We start from the raw sequence: 18998 nt of genomic DNA on the forward strand, positions 1-18998 counted from the left end.
ATTTTTGAGAGAGAGAGAGAGAGAGAGAGCATGCGCTCTCGAGCAAGCGGGGGAGGGGCAGAGAGAGAGGGAAACACAGAGTCCCAAGCAGGCTCCAGGCTCCGAGCTGTCACAGTGCCTGACTCGGAGCCACCCAGGTGCCTGGAAAGCAGTGACTTTCTTAAGCAATTTTGATTCTGTCCTTTTTAAAAGTGGCATCTATTTTTTAAACACTGGCCAACAATGAAATCAATCATGAAGAGAACTCCTGCTTTTAAAAGGGAGCAAAGTATAAATTATTTTACCTAAATTCATCAAGGATGTGGGAGCAAATCCAGCCAGAAGATCCATATTCCTCCTCTTGTTGTTTTGGAGTTTTTGACCAAAGGCCGCATTCCTTCCTTTCCCAGTAGCAATGAACATTTCTGTTAATATTTATCGTTTTGTTCTTCATCATTTTCTTTAGAGCTTTAGGGCATGGAAAGCTTGAGCCTTTCTATATAGGAAAAATTTCATGGTATATTCACAGATCTACTGCAAGACAATGATAATTTTATTACAGTTTTTTAGAAGAAAATATTGTCAATTTTGTAATACCTGGCTGCTTTTCAGTTTTGAGTATTCTCCCAGAGAAATCATTGCTCCTTTTCCCCCAAATTCAAACATGTTCTCTCTCTGCCACTGAACAATCAGATAAGGAGATCATCTCCTTAAGCAAAGCCAGCCCAAGGGTAACATGAGTGAGGCCCCTTGCACGAAATTCAAAGTGGCAAAAATCTAAATAATCAAAGCAAATAATATTTTAATGCCATTTTTAAAAAATCAAAATTAAGCTAACAAGCATTGATGAACCAATTGGCAGGATCTTAAACAAAGACAAGATCCAGCCCCAGGCTTTCATGGCTCTTGCCTCACTTACCTCACTCCTCCCCACCCCGCTACCTATTGAGACTGTGATAGGACAGAAAGGGCTTTGAAGGGTTTCTGTGGTAGAAGCTTTGCCCCAATTTGTCCCATCATACCTTGAGAATCATCCCAAGGCTGTATTAAAAGTCCCTGTACATAAGGTTCTGGATTTGTTTCCAAGAGTAATGTACTAAATGCCGGAGAAAGAATTAACTTTTACTGACAAAGGAAACCTGCTTTTCTAAAAGATGTTCATCACAACACAGCTAACTGGGCCCATCGGCAGCTTCGTGCAGCTGGCCAGTATCATAGGGAGAAGAAGAGCAGAAACTGAATGAGAAATACTGCTTTTAAACCTTTTAAACCTTCTAAAGAGCTTTTATTATCAGGCCAATGGTTTTACAGTTTTATGCTTTATCTTGTTAGTTTTATGAATCCAGGATTTCCGTTCGGGTGCATACCTGTTGAAATGTGTGTTTTGCTAAGGTGATAGGAAAAGTTATTTGTGACAGCAAATAGGATGTGATATTTACAATGCCACAGAGCCCTGTAGAGAGGCTGGGTCCTAAGGAAAGTCCTAGGTCTGCTGACCAGGATAATGCGGATGAGAAGCTGAAATGGAAATTGCTTTGCCCAAGACAAAGCATGGCAGGGCTGGGGAATAATTTGAGAATATGAGAGTAACAACCTGTATGAATAGAAAGGAGTGATGGAATGGTTTGGGTTAAAACTCCATAGATTCTCCAAATCTTACTTATAGACATTATACTTAAAAGACTGACAAACTTAAAAAAAAAAAAAAATTGACAAAGATGGATATTCTTTGGAGCTATTTCATTCCTAATGTAGAATCAATAGCCATTTATTACCAAGGGGGAACATCTCTTCATTTTTTTCCATTATAAATGTTTGAATAACCACATTTGAGCAAAGAATAGCATTTATTTATTCAATTGAACACGTCTGAGTAAATATAATTGCTCAAAAGGTAAAGCTTATTTCATGTTTGTATTAGATTTAAGTAATTAAATACAAATAATTCAGAGTCATTCAGACATGTTTTTAATAATGAAGCAATTTTACAAAAAGGAAACAAATTGCTTTTTGCCAGGCTAATCATATCTTTAGATTTGTAGAGGCAAAGGTTTGTTTAGAAGCTAAACAAATTTTTAGCTTCTCTTAAATTTATGAGGCTCCTCAGACATGGGAAAAGTTTGCCAAATGTATCCTTGTAATGTATTTGTCCAAAGACTTAGTTTTCAAGCATTTCAAAATAAAAGTTGTCTGCCTAACTATTCTCTAAGATCTATTACCAACCTAACATATTACAGTTCTATTGAAAATGTGCAGTTCTGAATTGCCCAAGGTATGATATTCTGATATCTAACATAATGAAGTATTTCATTTGAGAAATACTAAGTAATATTTAATAGATAAGGCATGTATACACTATGTAGCATGAATTCTCCTTAGATCTCCTTACCAAAGATCAAGGTATATTAATTACATTGGCTTGTTAACATACATATTAATAGAGCCAAGTGATTATTGTCCTCCTTGCAGTAATTATCTTAGAATGCTAAACACATATCCAAAAAATACATGAATCAAAATACGTTTGACTCCCCCCGTAGTTCAGAGCAGCCTTCAGCACCCTTGGCGAGTTGATATGAATATTCTCAACAGTGGTTTGTCTCAGTAACAGTAGATCCCATTTTGGGAGTTAGCCAAAACTCATTTGAAGTCCTGTTTTCTCTAACAGCAAAAGATCTAGTTTAGCATCACTATTTGCAGTCAAAACTGAAATGTGATTTTTTTTGTGTGGCTCATAAATCGTGTCTGAAGTCCTAGACATGTTCCAAAAACCTGTCTCTCTCTCGCTGTCACTCTCTCTCACTCTCTCCTTCCCTCTGTCTCTCATATATATATATATATATATATATATATATATATACACATATTTATCTTCCCAAATTCAAACTCTCAAGAATCTAAAGGTCTGCGATATGTACTTATAAAGTTCTAATAATTTTATAGCTTTATAAGTACGCTAAGTTATTTTTACCCTCACAGAACAATGATCAAAGCCATCAATTTGGGCTTGTTTTGCATAGTTATTTTTAAATGAGTGATTATTTACATATGACATTCTACATTTCTATGAATAAATGACATTGACTTTTAATTTCTCCACATGTGAAACTCTCAGATAATAACTTCTTAAAATGGTGCCTGTTGTAATCAGAGTCTAGTCTTTCTAAAGCTAGGTTATTATTCTCCTTTACATGAGCTACATAAGCGGAATCTTTTACATGATTTTAATTGCTTCAAGCTATGAATGTTGGCAAGTTTTGAGACTTTAGCTAGTTTGTTTTGTTCAAACAACTTCTCAGCTAAATTGATTACAAACATATGTCAAAGCTTTAGTTTAAACTTGACAAAAGGGTTCTAAGTAAGTAAGTCAATGCAAAGATTCTTTCCAGGTAGAACTATTTTGTAAGAAAAAAATGGTTGGTTTGACCATCATCTTTTCAAGAAAATTACTGGTTAAAAATCATTAACCTCCTTATAAATCAGAATATTAGTTGAGTAAGGAAGTATTCTCAGTAGAGATCTTAATTTCTTAAAAGTCTGTCAGAAAACTGCTCAAGCATTTTATCATGAATGTTAACTACTTTCCAAATAGCCCAGAAACATGTCCCAGAAAAAGTTCTGGCCCTAAGTAGGTTTGGAAAATACCTTTTTCTTCTAAGTTCTAACATACATTGTAGGAGAGTAAAAGATAAACTTGTCCTGCACACGTTTTTTAGTGACTTTTTGTATCTACGTAAGGAATTTAGTTTATATCTGCAAAATGTTAGGTGTCTGCAATAGCTCATCTAAAGTAATTCTTGCCTGTGGTCTCAAGCATAACGTATTTCTTAAAACATATGTATTTTTGACGGGGGAAAAAAACTTGCCAAGTTTCTTGCAAGAGAAGCTGTGACTATAGGTGCTATTATCCCCGAATTACAAAGTATTTGACAGACACAAAGGTTCATGTTATATAAGGAGAGGAGACCATGGTTTTGGAAATTTTGAAAATTTATTTTAGGTCGGAGGGCAAGATAAAATGCAAGGATTGACCACCAGCCAAAAACAAAGACACAGCACATCTCAGTTTTTAAACTGTCCTAACTTGATCTTTTTATACATAAACAAGACTTCGATCTGCCGCCCTTATCAAACTTATCAGGAATCATTGTAGCCCATAGGGGCTACAAGCCCTTGGATTCACTAGGAAACAAGCTTTGCTGATGGTACACATTGGAAAAGCAATTGAAGCACAGTGCATGGAAAGAGGGAAAATGATACCAAAGGAGATCAAATATATAACTGAAAAGAGCTTTAAATATTCATTGTGATAACAAGGAGTGTCACAGTATTAGTTCTAAAGAACAAAAGGGAGTCTGGCCTTGAAGAGTTCATGAAGATTTTTTAGAATATATAATACAGAATTTGGTTTATTATAAAGGGGCTGATTTTGATCATCACTTAATTCCAATTCTCTCTTCTTTGCTTCTGGCATATTGTTATAGAGTCCTCAATCTCTTTAAAGATGTATTTTATGGGCCTTACTTAACAATGTATTTAATAATCTCCGTATTTGTTATGACACATCATGCCAAATAATAGTGTGTTTTTGTTTATAGTGGAGCTAAAAATGTATGCCTCAAGCAAAGATATGCATTTCAAAGGAAGTCACAAAAATCTTCATAAATAACAATTTTTTTAAATAAGGGAGGACCAGTAGTTTATAATAACAATGGAAATGCAAAGGTGAAAGAAGACACAGGTTATAGGAACACAGTTTCAAGATACTAGAAATATAGGACACACTAGGAAGGAGGAAAATGTTGGAAAACAAGACATTTTTATGCTTATGCTTCAGAACTAATACACATAAATTACTTCCTATGCATAACACATTAACAATAGCATCACAATAAATCCTGGGCACTTCCCTTTTGGAAGAATATGACCATTTTGGAGAGAGGACGATGTGAACTGAGCTAAGAATGTGAAAAGACCTAAAAATGCCTATTGAGAAATTAAAAAAAACAAAAAAAAACAACCAAAGGCAGCTTTCAACCTAGAGGGAAGCAAACCTACTCATAGACAAAGAGTGGCTCAGCAGGAAGGAAATTGCTAGGTGCACAGGGAGGGTTCCTGTTACAGAGCACATTCAGGAATGAAAAGTTGTCACAATTTCCCAGAATTTAAACATAGGAAGTCCATGAATACTGTGCACACTCACACAAAACTGCACACTGCCAAAGATATATGCCTTCTCATGTACTTACAATAAAGCTCTAGGGGCGCCTGGGTGGCTCAGTCGGTTAAGCATCCTACTTCAGTTCAGGTCATGATCTCACTGTTGGTGGGTTCAAGCCCCGCGTCAGGCTCTGCGCTGACAGCTCACAGCCTGGACCCTGCTTCAGATTCTGTCCGCCTCTCTCTCTGCACCTCCCCCCTTGCGCTGTCTCTGTCTTTTGAAAATAAATAAATGTTTAAGAAAAAAAAACACTAGGAGAGTTGTTTACATAAAGAATCTAGTCTACAATCTAGTGGGTGCCAAACCCTAGAGTGTGGGTTTGTATGAGGAAAATGAGAAATTTTCAAAACAGTTCTGATATAACTGTATACCAGTATTTATATATTACTTTTTAAATTATTTTACTACAAACACCTTTCTATTAGGCTTCATTCATATTACATGTAAGGCATAACATATTATTTTTTTAACTTGACTCTGTAATGTGGTAATGGAGCTGTTATAAAATATTAGTTGTAAAAAGGAGACATTGGTAGGGTTAGGAACCATTGTGCTAAATGCTGATGTGTACAGGGATTTGTGCTGCACCGTCCGTTGTAGCCTCGCTGCTGAACAGATATTCTAATTTTTATATGATCATACCTTTTATAAGAGAAAGTAAATATTTGGGGTTAAGAAGAATAAAAGTGAGTAAGAGGAGGCAGTAGCAAGGAAAAAATTACCAAATTAATTTGAAAAGAGCAAAGTTTACTCCATTTTCCTACATGTTTGCCATCGGGTTTATAAAATTTGAAATGCAGAATATAGTTATTAAAAAAGACTAAAAGTAGAAAGAATATGGGTCTTATTTTACACAGCTAGTTAATTAATTAGTTAATCTTTCAGATTGGCCCAGTAGTAGCTGATTCCTCAAATAGCCAAAGAAGTTACTGATAGTTACCTGGATGGTAACACTTGAAGAAAGTGTATCGGTCCTTTTATCCATGATACTTCCCCCATGTTGCGTGGAATTTCTGTTATTTAATCAGCATTGGCTCTATGTATAATTTAGGGCAATCCACCTAATTCATCAAATTCATCCTTTGAGCACCTATGGGGTGGCAAGACATGTTCTAGACAACATGGATATGACACAAGAAGGGCACAAATCTGTGTCTTTCATGTAGCTTATATCATTTTAGGAAGAAATACACAATAAATAAACAAAAGTAAAATAATTCAGACAGTGAAAAGAGCTTTGGAGGAAAGCAATGCAGAGAAGAGAGAAGGGAATATCAAGAATAGGGACTGGAGAGGAATTGCTGTTTAAGTAGCATAATTAGAACATCACTGAGCAGATCATTCAACAATGACTAAAAAGGGTCTGTAGATCAATATAACTAGGGGTCTTCCTGCGCCTTGCTACTGAAAGTAGATTCATGGACCTGTAGCATCTGTATCATGTGGAAATCTAGAAGAAGTGCAGAATCCTGAGCCTTAACCTATAACTACTGGCAGGAGTCTAAATTTTAACAAGTTCCCTACACGATCCATATGTGAATTAATATTTGAGAAGTACACAGCTAGTAAAGTCCTAGAGAAGCAAATAAATTATGAGGAAATTTTAGGGAACTTCTCGGTATAAGGACGTTTCTGAGGATGCCAAGTCAACGTTGAACATCCTGACAAGGGATATTGGCTCAGCGGGAAAGTCTAGAGAAAGACAAAGAGAAACAAACCTGGACATTGTGAAAGCTGCTAAGATAGATTTTACCCAGACAATTGCAATAAGGGAGAGAGACTCAGTATAAACTCAGCTCACTGAACTCCCCTAAAAAAATAAAAATAAAAATAAAAAAATAAGGTGGGAATCTTTTTTAAATGCTGGGGTGTGCTAAAGAAAAGTGCTGAGTTCTAAGTTTGTTAATGGGGCATAATCATTGTGATTAGGATATCTGAGTTTGTTGACTGGTGTTCATCTGATGAAGAAACAAATTTTCAGATCTTTAGGAGAGGAGCTAGTTTTGCAAATTGGAATGAGACACCTACCATAGTTAGGTTCTTAACCCCACTCCAACTCCTAGAAACTGGGAGACTAGAGAACTTTGTCTCTGGATGTTTCCATTTCAAAGAGATAGCTCCCAGGCCCTTGTAGAATATTTACATCTCAAAGGGAAAAGGATTTATAATTGCAAGTTTTTAAAGTGACCACTCTAAGAAAAAGGATATTGGGGCCTATAGTCATATTTTGGCTGGAACAAACAGTAAATTATTTGGACAGTGTTGAGTTTTCTCAGGCAAGTAATTTGAGGGGACTGGGGTTACTCTACAGAGATGGTCATGGGCCAGCATAAGCCATGCTAGATAGAGTTCAGTCAAGTCTCTTAGTGTGGGAGTTAAGGGAGCTAATGGACAGTCATTCCTCCTGGGAATTTTGAAGTTCTTATGAAGGCACTGAAACTGATGATAAACCAGCTATTTGATACTTTTACCCTGGACCATCCCTAGATGTACCCTTGGTCACAATGGTTTTCCTAGCCTGCCTCCTAGCACTTCTTAAATAGAAATGGGAAGGAAGAAATCAACACATGTTAGATGTTATTAGTTCTTCATTTGGAATCAATTTTGGTGTCATAGCCAGCAATGCTGCTTAATATCACATCAACCCAATACATCTATAGCTTTCTGTAACACTTTTTAATGCTAACAATAATTCATTGACATTGTAAAAATAAATAAATCTGGTCAGTGTTTTATAAATGAGCATCTATTTATCTGCCATATCTATGTATCTGCAGTGTTTAGAAAAACTAGGTACAAAAACTGGCTCTTCCACTTGCCATGTAACCCTGGTAGAGTTATATAATCTTATCATATTCCAGTTCCATAACTAGAAAATGGGGGATTGGAATCGTTTCTGCTTCATTGCATGGTTATGAAGACCACATGAGATAAATTTTGCAAAAAGCGTACCCCAACTCTTGACTCACATCAAACATTCTAGGTGCAATGGGTGGCATTTTCTAAGTCGTACTGGGCTACCTGGAATCTGAGCTACATGAGTCTGAGACCTCACTCCCAGCTTTCCCAGCAGAAAGAGCCATGCATGTGATCTTGACTTTCCAGAGGAATTGAGGTTTTTATTCACAATATTCTTCACGACCTAAGATCTCTAGGTGTTTAGCAGCTATTTCCAGATGACCTCTGTGGACAGTAGATAACCACATTATCTAGTCTTCTTGTCATTCAATCTGATAACTGGTGAGGCTGCTTTCTCCTGTCTGTCCTGTAAAAGGTAAAACACCAAGAGCAATGTCCCTTCATTGGCGCTCTGGCCCCAGCAAGATTCTCCATGAGATGCACTACAGAGATGAGAGTATGAGCTACTCTTAATATACAACTTGTGTCAGTAGAATTTATCCTGAAGCTTGGTGCATGAGAGGTCAAGCTCCAGATAGGATGGCATGTATGATACATCTGATGATAAACATTATTATAATCATGCCTCTTTGAAGTAAAAATCTGCAATAGAGTGCAGTAGACACCTTGTTATTGGTGAAGTTGATGATAATTAAAATACATGCATGTGCACACACAAACACACACACACACACACACACACACAGATTTCGTTACACATGTAAAGCCTTGTCTTTTATGACTTATTTAGGGAGAAACAGGTTTTTGAAAGACATCATTTCAGGTATTCTCCTCTTTGAAGTACAGATCCAATTAAAGTGTCGAGCACCTACTCGATGTTCTAAAAGAGAGGGTAACTGGGAAACTGAAGCTCTGTAGGTGTCTAAGGGTAGTTGAATTCCTCTGGCGTGAAGCAAGTATCCTGCCCCTAAGAATTTGACATTCTGCCCTGCCCTGCCCTTTAAATTCAGGCTCATTGCTGGACAGCAGGATCCCAGGGAGGAGATACAAGAAAATTTTTTTAGAACTGATACTTTAAAATCTCCTACTACAGTTACAAAACCATAGCATCTTTTCAGCTGGTAGGTGCTCTATGGGATATCATCAAGACACAGTTCATAAGCTTTGTTCCCAGCAGGAGCTGAGATCTAAACTTCTCACTAGTTAATTATATATATATATATAGATAGATAGATAGATAGATAGATATATAGATATATAGATATATATTCAGAAAGAAAACACCCACCTCATGTCAGAGTACTTTAGTGTCACTGTGGTGAACATTGTTGTTCGAGATTTGTAGACAGGTGATAAAAGTATAAGAATAAAATAAGCAAAGAACTATGCAGAGTGAAAATTGAAGCTTCCAGAAGTTTCAAATCAGCTGCATCTATTCAACCGGACACTTGGCCCATCAATAAAAGCCTAGAGATGTTCATTTTATGTGCTGTTTATTGCTAAAATAGATATTAAGTTTTAACAGATTTGGGGGGAGATGAATCTCTGTTAGGACACAAAGAAATTCACTTTTAAATTTAATTTATTTTTAAAGATTAAGTTTAGTTAACTTATTGTACAAGGGATATAACTAGGAAAGAGACATATTATTTTTAGGAAGATAATTTCCTACATATACCAGGCACGGTACTTTGTGACCTTTTTTGCCTATGTTTGTCTTAAAATGAGGTGCTTGTGCAGGTTAGCAGTTTAGTTTAAATTACAATTTATAGACATGAATTTCTGACATTGCAATGACATGAAAAGCTTAAATATTTCCAATGCTCTTAACATACCTGGTTTTCCTACACTCTGGCAAATTATTAACACTTGAGTTGTATTTTTTAGCATACTTTTACTTCAGAGACAAGTTCCCATCTGTCATGCACATGCAAGACCTACAATTTATATTTTAGTGTGAATATGATATAAGTAAATTCATTTTTGAATCATCCAACTCCACTTTTCTATATTGTTCCATTCTTTTACAGTCTTTGTGGTTTTTTCACCAGGAATAAAATAGTTTGCCAGAAACTGTGAGTTAATTAGCAATTTGATTCTTCCAGGTGTATTTGACTGGAAGGAAGAGATTGTTATGGAGAAAAAGGTGTTAGATTGAGGAAAGCCTTAATTATAACCCTAAAAATGTATAACCTTAACAGTTAGGCAAACACCATTGATGGCATTCAAGCGGAAAACAAACAAGATGTCCTTTTAGAAAAGATATCATTGTATAGGATGAATTAAATGGTAGAGCCTGCGTTCTTATAGAAAAGGTACAAGATCTGTGCAGAGTCCTGATGTGCAGGAAATTCAATGTGAGTGGTGATTTGTACAAATGATAAGGTGATTTGCACAAACCTCAAATTTTAAAAACTGAAACATAGTGTCAGCTACTCAATAAATATGAGTTAAATGAATGAACGAATGAATTGAAGTATATACAACCATCCTAAATATCCTACTATAATAAATTAAAAATAATTAGGAGGAGGAGTAAAGATGGCAGAGTAGTAAAGGGACCCTGGGCTTGTCTCATCCCTTGAACTCAGCTACAGCATCAAACCATTTTGAACACCTAGGAAATTGATCTGAGGATTAACAGAACAATCTGCATAATTTGCAGGAAATAACATGGCAAGTATGCATGGGAAGAGGTAAATTGGGGGAGAGAATTGCCGTTTTCACAGAGAGGAGAAAGACAGAAGGGAGAGAGAGCAGCAGATTAGGTTTGCGCAAGAAAGCAGTCCTCCCAAAATCATCTAGAGAGAAAGAGTGAAAACATGCATAGAGGACAGCACAAGAAAACTGCTCCCCAAAACCATTGACGGGGGAAAAGGAGAAGGCTTCAATACTGGCAGGTTGTTTTGGGGTTTTTTTTAATCAACAGTGGACCACAGAGTCTAAAGTTTCAGAGGTCAGCATCTGGTGGTGCTCTGGCAAGGGAGCAGGGCAGAGCCTCAGGAGTAAGTAGTGTGGTCTGAGGATTCCCTGGGTTGCACAGGGAGAAGCAGTTCCCCTTCTTGGAATGCATTCGGTAGAGGTGATGTGGCCTTTCTGCAGGCAAAAGACCATCAAGCTGTCTTGTTCACCTGAACACCTAGGGCAGGAACACCCAGGGCAGAAAAACTCTGGTGCCAGCTGTGCGTTGTGATTTACCATAAACTCTGAGCCACTACCGCTACACTGTGGCACCATTTACTGGGACAAGCCAGCCATGGCTACAGCATGGCGAAACCCTCCCCCAGAAGATCACTGTGGGTCTGAACTGTGCAGGGGCACAGAAGTATGGGGTTTTCAAACTGAGCCCTGTGTCAGATAACTCTGAAGGGAGGTGCCACCTGGTAGACAGATAGCTCTGACACAGGGGGAAGGCAGGGAGCTGACAGAAGCAGGGGACACAGGAAGGGTGATTGCATGTCTTCATGTTCAAGGATGCAAACTCCTGCTCTGGAGACTAGAGAACCAGTGAAGCCATTTTTCACTATTAGCCCACCAGCACTGATCAATCCCAGTGAGCTAAACAGCACCACTGAGTGGAGAATAGAGCCATTACACCAAGCCCCACCCCCCAGTGCTCTCCAGGCACATCAACACTAGGGCCTATAGGCCTGAGAGCCAGAGCAGCAAGCCCCTCCCTTAGAAGACCATCACAAATCCCTTCAACAAGCTTAGTCTACTTACCATAAACTGCTGCAAAGTTTCAGCCCTAGGGGGAACTGACTCTCCCTTCATTTGGGTTTTTTTGTTTGTTTGTTCATTTGGTTGTTATTGCTTCTGTTTTTGTTTTTGTTGTTGTTTTGTTGTTTTTCTTTTGATTCTTGGATAGAAAAGAACAAACTTTTTAAAAATTTTATTTTATGTTAATCTTATTTTATCATTTTATTTTTAATTTTTTTTAATTTTTAATTTTTCTTCAGTCATCTTTTTCCTTTCCTCTTTTTTCTATCCAGCTTCTCTTAACAAGCAGACCAAAACACACCTAGGATCTAGCTTCTTTTATTTGATTTTTAAAATTTTTTATTTAATTCTATTATTATTAATATTTTATCTCCCTCCAAAATGACAAGACAGAGGAATTCACCTCAAAAGAAAGAACAGGAAGAAATGATGGCCAGGGATTTATTTAATCAATGCAGGTATAAGTAAGATCTTTGAACTTGAATTTTAAACAATTTATAAGGATACTAGCTGGGCTTGGAAAAAGCATAGAAACGCCAGAGAATCCCTTTTTGCAGACATAGAGGAACAAAAATCTGGTTAAGCCAAAATTAAAAATGCTATAACCAAGATGCAAACCCAAATGGAGGCAATAAAAATGAGAATGGACAAGGCAGAGGGGTGGGATTAGCAATATAGAAGATAAAACTCTGAAAAACAATGAAGCTGAAAAGAAAAGGGAAACAAACATCAGGGATTACAAAGGCAGATTTAAGAATCAGCAATTTTTTCAAACATAATAACATTCATATCATAAGAGTCCCAGAGGATGAAGAAAGAGATAAAAGGGCAGATGGTTTATGTGAGCAAATTATAGCTGAAAAGTTTCCTAATCTGTGGAAGGACAGACATCAAAATCCAAGAAGCACAGAGAACTCCCATTAAATTCAACAAAAGCTGGCATCACCAAGACGTATCATAATCAAATTCACCAAAGACATAGACAAGGAAAGGATCCTGAAAGTAGCAAGGGAAAAAAAAAAGTCCTTAACCTACAAGGGAATACAGATCAGGTTCACAGTAGATCTGTCCGCAGAAACTTGGCAGGCCAGAAACAAATGGCAAGATATATTCAACATGCTAAATAGGAAAAACATGCAACCAAGTATACTTTATTCAGCAAGGCTCTCATTCAAAATAGAAGAAATGATAAAGACTTTCCCAGACAAACACAGACTAAAGGAGTTCATGACCACTAAACCAGACCTACAAGAAATTTTAAGAGGTATGGTTTGAGTGAAAGGAAAAATAAGACCAACCCCCCCCCCAAAAAAAAAAAAACCCAGAGTAGAAAGGACCAGAGAATATCACCAGAATTATCAACTTTGCAGATAACACAATGGCACTAAATTTAAATCTTTCAATAATTACTCTGAATATAAATGGATTAAATCCTCCAATCAAACAACATAGTGTATCAGAATGGATTAAAAAATAAGATCCATTTATATCCTGCCTATAAGGCACCTGCAGATTGAAAATGAAGGAATGAAGAACCATCTATCATGCTAATGGGAATCAAAAGAAAGCCAGGGTAGCCATATTTATATCAGAGAAATTAGAATATTAAAACAAAGACTGTAACAAGAAGTGAAGAAGGGCATTACATCATAATTAATGGGTCTGTTGATTAGGAAGATCTAACAATTGTAAATATTTAGCCCCCAAATTGGAGGCACCCAAATATATAAATCAATTAATAACAAACATAAAGAAACTTATTGATAATAACACAATAATAATAGGGGACTGTCACACACCACTTATAGCAATGGGCAGATCACCTAAGCAGAAACTCAACAAGAAAACAATGACTTTGAATGACACACTGGACCCAATGGACTTAATAGATATATTCAGAACATTTCATGCTAATGCAGCAGAATACACATTCTTTTTGAGTGTACGTGAAACATTCTCCAGACTAGATCACATACTGAGTCATAATCAGCCCTGAATAAGTAGCAAAAGATTGAAATCATACCATGCATATTTTCAGATCACAATGCTATGAAACTTGATGTCAACCAGCAGGCAAAATTTGGAAGCCCTCAAATACATGGAAGTTAAAAACCATACCCTAAAGAATGAATAGTTTAACCAAAAAATTAAACAAGAAATTAAAAATACATGGGAGCAAATAAAAATGAAACCTTTGGGATGTAGCAAAGGCAGTCCTAAGAGGGAAGTATGTTTCAATACAAGCCTACAGCAAGAAAGGTCTCAAATACACAACCTAATATTATATCTAAAGGATCTAGAAAAGGAATAAAGTGTAAAGCCAGCAGAAGGAAAATAGTAAACATTAGAGCAGAAATAAATGATATAAAGACAAACTAACTAATAAACAAACAAAACAGTAGAAGAGATCAATGAAACAAAGAGACAGTTCTTTGAAATAATTAACAAAATTGATAAACCCTTAGCCAGACTTATCAAAAGGAGAAAAAAAAAGGACCCAAATGATACAAATGACAGAAGAGAGATCACAATCAATACCACAGAAATATAAACAATTATAAGAGAATGCTGTGAAAAAATATATGCCAAAATATTGGGCAATCTGGAAGAAAGGGCTAAATTCCTAGAAACATATGAACTACTAAACTGAAACAGAAAGAAATAGAAAACTTGAAGAGACTGATAACCAGCAAAGAAATTGAATCAGTAATCAAAAATCTCCCAACAAACTAAAGTCCAGGGCCAGATGACATCTCAGGGAAATTCTACAAAATATTTAAAGAAGAATTAATACCTATTCTTCTGAAACTGTTCCACAAAATAGAAATGGAAGGAAAACTTCCTAACTCATTCCACAAGGTCTTGATTCCCAAACCAGAAAGAACCCACTAAAAAAGAGAATTGCAGGCCAATATCACTAATGAACACGGATGCAAAAATTCTTAATAAAATACTAGCAAATTGAATCTAACAGTACATGAAAAGAATCATTCACTATGATCAAGTAGGATTTATTCCTTGGCTGCAAGAGTGGTTCAATATTTGCAAATCAATGTGATACACCACTTTAATAAAAGAAAAGAACACATGATCCTCTCAATACATGCAGAGAAAGCATTTGACAATGGACAACATCCATTCCTAATAAAAACCCTCAACAAAGGAGGGATAGAGGGAACATACCTCAACGAAATAAAGACCATATTTGAAAGACCCAAAGATAATATCATCCTCAATGGGGAAAAACGGAAAGTTTTTCCTCTAAGGTCAGGAACAAGACAGTGTGTCCACTCTCAGCATTGTTATTTAACCCAGTATGGGAAGTCATAGCCTCAGCAATCAGACAACCAAAAGAAATAAAAGGCATCCATATTGGCAAGGAAGAAGTCAAACATTCACTATTCATGGATGACGTGTCTCTCTATGTAGAAAACACAAAAGACTTACCAAAAATTTGCTAGAATTGATACATGAATTCAGTAAAATCACAGGATACAAAATCAACATATAGAAATCTGTTGCATTTCTTTTTTCTTTTTAAAGTTTATTTATTTATTTATTCATTTATTTATTTTGAGAGAGAGAGAGAGAGAGCATGAAAAGGGGAGGGGCAGAGAGAGAGGGAGAGAGAGAATTCCAAGCAGGCTCTGCACTGACAGCATCGATGACTGATGTGTGCCTTGATCTCACAAACCGTGAGATCATACCTAGGCTGAAATCCAGAGTTGGAGGCTTAACTAGTTAACTGAGTCACCCACATGCCCTAAGAAATCTGTTGCATCTCTATATACCAATAATGAAGCAGCAGAAAAAGAAATCAAGAAATTGTCTCTCTTACAATTGCACCAAAAACCATCAGATCCCTAGGAATAAACCTAACCAAAGAGGTAAAAGATCTGTACTCTGAAAACCATAGAACTCTTATGAAAGAAATTGAAGAGGACACAAAGAAATGCAAAAACATTCCATGCTCATGGATTGGAAGAACAAATATTGCTAAAATGTCACCTAAAGCAATCTAAATATTTAATGCAATCCCTATCAAAATACCACCATCATTTTTCACAGGACAAGAACAAACACTCCTAAAATCTGTTTGGATTTTGGAATATGTGTTTTGGAACCACAAAAGAGCCCAAATAGCAAAGCAATCATGGATAAAAAAAAAAGCAAAGCTGGAGGCATCACAATTCTGGACTTCAAGTTATATTACAAAGCTGTAGTGATCAAGACAGTCAGGTACTGGCACAAAAACAGACACATAGATCAATGCAACAGAACAGAAAACCCAGAAATGGACCCACAACTGTAAGTCAACTAATATTCAACAAAGCAGAAAAGAATATCCAATGGAAAACAGTCTCTTCAACAAATGGTGTTGGGAAAACTGGACAGCAACATGCAGAAGAATGAAACTACCATTTTCTTGAGCATACAAAAAAAAAAAAAAAAAATTCAAAAGACTTAAATGTAAGGTAAGAAACCAAAAAATCCTAGAGGAGAACACAGGCAGCAACCTCTTTGACCTCTGCCACAGCAACTTCTTACTAGACAAGTTGCCAAAGGCAAGGGGAACAAAAACAAACATGAACTATTGGGACTTGATTAAAAGGCTTCTGCACAGTGAGGGAAGCAATCAGCAAAACTAAAAGGCAGCCTATGGAATGGGAGAAGATATTTGCAAATGGCATATCTGATAAAGGGTTAGTATCCAAAATCTATAAAGAGCTTATCAAAACCAACACCCCAAACAACAAATAACCCAGTTAAGATATGGGCAGAAGACATGAATACACAGTTTTCCAAAGTAGACATCCAATGGCTAACAGACACACAAAAAGATGCTTAACATCACTCAGCATCAAGGAAATAGAAATCAAAACCATGATGAGATACCGTCCCACACCTGTCAGAATGGCTAAAATTAACAACACAAGAAGCAACAGGTTGTGACAAGATTGAGGAGAAATGGGATCCCTGCTGCACATCCCCTATTGGTGGGAATGCAAACTGGGGTAGCCACTCTGGAGAACAATATGAAGACTCCTTGAAAAACTAAGAAGAGAACAATATGAAGACTCCTTGAAAAACTAAGAATAGAACTACCCTAAGTGTATCAACTGCACTAGTAGTTACTTACCCAAAGGATACAAAAATACAGATTCAAAGGGGTACATGCACTGCATTCTCAACAATAGCCAGACTATGGAGAAAGCCCAAATGTCCATTGATTGTTGAATGGATAAAGAAGATGTAGTGTATATATATATATGTATACATGTATACATACATACATGTATATGTATACATACATATACATGTATACATGTATACATATATATATATATATATATATATATATATATATACCATGAAATCTAACTCAGCCATCAAAAAGAATGAAATCTTGTCATTTGCAATGACGTGGATGGAGCTAGAATGTATTGTGCTAAGCAAAATAAGTCAATCAGAGACAGACAAATACCATAAGATTTTACTCATATGAGGAATTTAAGAAACAAATCAGATGAACATAGGGGACGGGGGGTGGGGTGGGAAGAAGAGAGAGAAACAAACCACAAGAGACTCTTAATGATAGCAAACTATGGGTTGAAGGAGGAAGGTAGGTGGGAGATGAGCTAGATGGGTGATAGGTACTAAGGAGGGCGCTTGTGACAAGCGCTGGGTGTTGTATGTCAGTGATGAATCATTGACTTCTACTCCTGAAACCAATATTGCACTGTATGTTAACTAAAATTTAAATAATAAACAAACAAATAAACAAACAAATAGTGTCTATGGTAGGAGGATTTTTTTTTAATTTTTTATTTAAACTTCAGTTAGTTAACATACAGTGTAATCTTAGTTTCAAGTGTACAATTCAGTGATACAACATTTACATACAACATCTGGTGCTCACCACAATAGGCACTCTCCTTATTCCCCATCACCTGTTGTGCCCATCCCCCCACCCCTTTCCCCTCTAGTAACCATCAGATCTTCTCTCTAGTTAAGAGTCTGTTTCTTGGTTTGCTTCTCTCTCTTTTCTTGTATTAGGAGTTTTTGCTTCTTTCAATTAAAGAATAATTGAGGGAAATATTGCTACTGAAAATATCAGCCATAAAACCAAAATTTTTCAAGATAGAGTACATCATCATGTATTGTTCACCATTTTCCACAACACAAGTTAGTTTCCAGAAAATTACAAGTGTTTTTCTTGTAAGGCTCCTATTGAGGAACAGTCTTAGACAAATGTGATGGGAGAAACTTTGGTTAAGTATCTCTTTAGTAAATTCCTCAATTTTAGTCCATCCAAAGTTGAGTGGCTACCCCAAAAGCCTAGAGTTACCAACTTAGTGCCAGGTTAGTACTTTACATTTGTTATTTACCTATTTTATTACCTTTGAAGAGAGAAAAGCACCTGTTCTAAAACGGTTGGTATGGCTGGATCATCTAGTTCCAGAGGTACACTGAGAAAGAGTGTTTGTCCCAACACTGAGAAAGAGGGGAAAGATAAGGCCAAAGAGATATAAACATTTAACACATATTTAAATTCTTGAAGAGGATCCCGTATCATTTCATCATCTCTTGCAAGTTCCTGTGATGGCTGAGAGTAATTCTTTAGATCTTGAGATAATCTTGCCAAAAAAACCATGGACCTTTTCTACCTCTTTCATCTTCGGAGTTGCCTTAAAATACTGATTGGAAATTCTGTTGTCCCTACCAATACTCCCTGCCGATACTCCTGCCAATACTCCCCAGTACTCCCCACAAACTGACTCCATTCTTTCGTTATGATCCCACAACTTCTTATATTAGCCTCATTGAATTTTCTTTACTGCCCAACTCTTTCCGACTCTAATAATTTTTGAAGGCCTTTAATTACTATCAGCAGCAAGCTCAAGGCACATGAGGTCTTTCATTCCCTAGCTCTTGACAACTTCTAAAGTTTCAATTTTAGAGAATGCTGTTAAGTCAGATATCTTCACTAACCGCATCTCCTATTGTTATTCCCATTTCTAAATGCCTATTGAATTTAAGATCTGTTCTGCACATTTGGGTACATACAGATAAACTGAGTTGTATTGTTCATCAGTGAATTCATACACTTTAATGTCGCTCTCACTTGATTACAAAGATTTCAAGAATATCAAGTCACGTGTTCCACACTTTTAAGCACTGGGTAAATTTTCTCAGGCTTCCTAAGCTCTTTCAATGA

The sequence above is a fragment of the Panthera uncia genome (assembly GCF_023721935.1).
Source record: "Panthera uncia isolate 11264 chromosome A1 unlocalized genomic scaffold, Puncia_PCG_1.0 HiC_scaffold_17, whole genome shotgun sequence".
In the NCBI taxonomy this organism is placed as follows: domain Eukaryota; kingdom Metazoa; phylum Chordata; class Mammalia; order Carnivora; family Felidae; genus Panthera; species Panthera uncia.